We start from the raw sequence: 2,907 nt of genomic DNA on the forward strand, positions 1-2,907 counted from the left end.
TGGTTTTACAATGACCAGGTCAAAGGGTTTTAAAGGTTCTTAAAAATTGCCATTACAACTTCTAGCATCATGCGCTGAATGAGTGACATAGTTTGCATGTCTCTCTTCCTACAGGGCATTGATTATTATTATATACATTGTTAATGTCATTTTAAAACAACTACAGTTAAACCAGAGGGTAACAAAGACCAGTTTAAAACAATAACTAAATGAGACAAATTAAGATTTTTAAATTGCCCAAAACATCAGCAGCCAGGGCATCCTGAAAAACATCAGATGCCCTCAGACTGCGACAGACAGATTGTTTAAGATAGACAGAAAGCACTTGAAGAGGATTCCTCTTAGCTTAATTAACTAAGTCCGATCTTCTCCTGCTAACCTACTTGACCGGCCTCACAACTTCATCAGATTATTCCTGCCAGGTACAGACGGACAAACATAACACACTAATCCCAGAGGGTAAATATTCAAGCAGTCGGTTCAGAGAAGCGTCACCAGACCAAAAAGAACCAACGCAGGCCTATTACCTCGGACCTCTTTGGACTGCTGTCAAATGTTCTACCGTCAAATGTTCTACCATCTGCCAGAGGCTTAAAGGGCATTACTGTTCCCCAAAGGTAAAAACACTTCATACAATGTACAAATTTTACCTGATACTCAAGTCTTAAGAATGGAAAAAAAGTGCAGAAATTGCATTATCTTTGAAACATGTGTGACTTCATTGGGATTGTTTTACTAAAATAGACTGAATATGAATTATATTGTTTGGGAAACTGCTATAATACATAAAATATATAGATTTGGAAATCAGAAGCTTAATTGTTTGCCAATGCAAGTGGGGAAGCTGCACAATCAATATATTGTTAATAATCTCATGTAGGAAGTGTAAATGTAATTTATGACAGGGTTCAACACAGGCTATAGGCTGTAAAATACATATTTATTCTTTTTATCACAACCACCTCAGATGTTTCACCTGTTAAAGAAAGACCTTTGTAGTATTAACTTCCACACACACATTTGGCACATGATCTAATGTTTTTTCCCCCCACTGTCATATATTCAAAGATTGCATTTACACAGTGGTTAATAAACTACAGACATCTTTCAAGGTTTAATAGTCTCAGAGGCAGAGAAGAGAGGACTTGAAATGTAAAAATGAAATATGGACACAAACATGTAGGAAAAACAAAATATTTTATTTGATTCATTTAATTCATCTAACAGTTTTCTCCATAGTGCAAATACAGTGCAACAATGACTGTATTTCTGCCTGCAAATAAATAAAACTTTCTTAAAAATAAATACCAACCACACAACTCAGCAGTTTGAGCACACTCAGAATTATCTCTCAATAAGCGCCAGTGGATTTTTATCGGTCCAATGGACCTTTGAGACCATCACAAAAAGAAAAAGACGAATTCAAACAAGGCAGGTCCATTAACCAAACACTTACCAGGCTCTGTGCACAGGAAAAAAAAAAAAAACAAACAACCTCCACAAGGCATTACACAAAACAAAACACATATTTGCACTCCGCTTTGTCTTTTTACTGACACTGATTTCACTAACTACATTACAGTATTATTGCAAGCTAGGCTTTATTTCTCCATTTTTAAGCATTAGTACCCACTCAGCTCTCTGTTTAAAGGAAGAGTGACATTTTGGGAAATACACCGTCTCAGTTAGACAAGAAGATCGAAAACCATTTTCATGCGTGTACCGCACATATGCTAAAGCCAGCAGTCAGTTAGCTTAGCTTAGCATAAACACTGGAAACAGGGTAATGAGCTAGCTTGGTTGTGTCCAAAATGTACCTACCGTACAATAAAGCTCACTAATAAATTAACACTCTCCATTTTTTTCTTCAATACACAATCTGATCAGACTGTTCATCGATTAAAGGTAAGCATACATTCACAAAGCAATAATGCATCTCTCTGACTGAACAGTCTCAAACTGACAAACCAAGGCTGTAAAAAATCCTGAAGGCCAAGAACAAACCAGTGGAAAGTATAATCCATCCCTAATACTGCCAATGTTTTGAGAATTGCAAGAGGATGAAAAAACATTAAAATAGTAGAAAGGAGAGGGAGAAAGTGCAACTAAAGATTAAAATATAAATCTCCATTACGACCGCAACTAACAATTATTTTCAATTAGTTATTGTTTGGTCTGTAAAATCTCAAAACAGTGAAAGGGATTAAACAAATAATGTTTCAACTCTGATCTAAACGTCACATTTCCACTGTCTTGGAGAGCTACAGTTGTAACACCACCGTTAACCTGTTGAGGAAAAATGCTAGATGGAAAATAAGGCAAAATATACAAGAGTTCATCTGTACTGATATTCAGTTCTGCTCTCAGCTTTCAGAGGGAATACAAACAAACATCATCATGACTAACCAAGAAGAAATCTTGAGCCCCCTGGGGCTGAAAGTGATACCTCTTCAAATCTGAAGATACTAACAAGAAAAAGCCTTTTCCCCATTCAGTTATTTACCAAATAATTTCTTAAGTGGTTTTAACCTCCAGAGGGAGTTGGGACACGACGGGCTGATCAGTCTGGGTTTGTGTTGGGTCGACCTGTCAGCTCTGAGGTTACTGCGGGGTTGAGACGGCACCAGGTGAATCCCAGTCAGCTGACCATCTGTTTCACACCTCGTTTGTTAACCGTCCAGCTTAAGAAGAGTTTCCTGGCAGCAGAAAGAAGACATGGCTTAGTCAACATACAGCAAACTCCATAAACCTGTAACCTGACAGGAGCAGGTCGAGCTGTGTGTATCTGGGAAAGCTAACAGTGCGTGTTTCTACACAAAAGCTGAGACACATTTCAACCACAAGTAGCTTATAAACAGCCCGACTGATAATCAAATCAACATGCTTTATAGAGCATCTTTCATACAA

Source organism: Morone saxatilis, unplaced genomic scaffold (genome assembly GCF_004916995.1).
Source record: "Morone saxatilis isolate NCDOM2014 unplaced genomic scaffold, NCSU_SB_2.0 Contig12, whole genome shotgun sequence".
In the NCBI taxonomy this organism is placed as follows: Eukaryota; Metazoa; Chordata; class Actinopteri; family Moronidae; genus Morone; species Morone saxatilis.